Raw genomic sequence first — 202 nt, 5'->3', positions numbered from 1 at the left:
GATCAATAACGCGTAACCCTTACCATACAGGAATTTAGAAAAGTGTTTAGAAAGGAGTTTAGAAAAGCATAACGTGCATACTTACCACTTATGTGGATTTTAGAAAGTGGGCAAAGCATAACGTGCACACTTACCACTTATGTGGATTTTAGAAAGTGGGCAAAGCTTAACGTGTGCACTTACCATAGTATTTGGATTTTAG

This window comes from Sinocyclocheilus grahami, unplaced genomic scaffold, assembly GCF_001515645.1.
Source record: "Sinocyclocheilus grahami isolate Dianchi unplaced genomic scaffold, SAMN03320097.WGS_v1.1 scaffold9.1, whole genome shotgun sequence".
In the NCBI taxonomy this organism is placed as follows: domain Eukaryota; kingdom Metazoa; phylum Chordata; class Actinopteri; order Cypriniformes; family Cyprinidae; genus Sinocyclocheilus; species Sinocyclocheilus grahami.
This window is presented reverse-complemented; position numbering follows the sequence as displayed.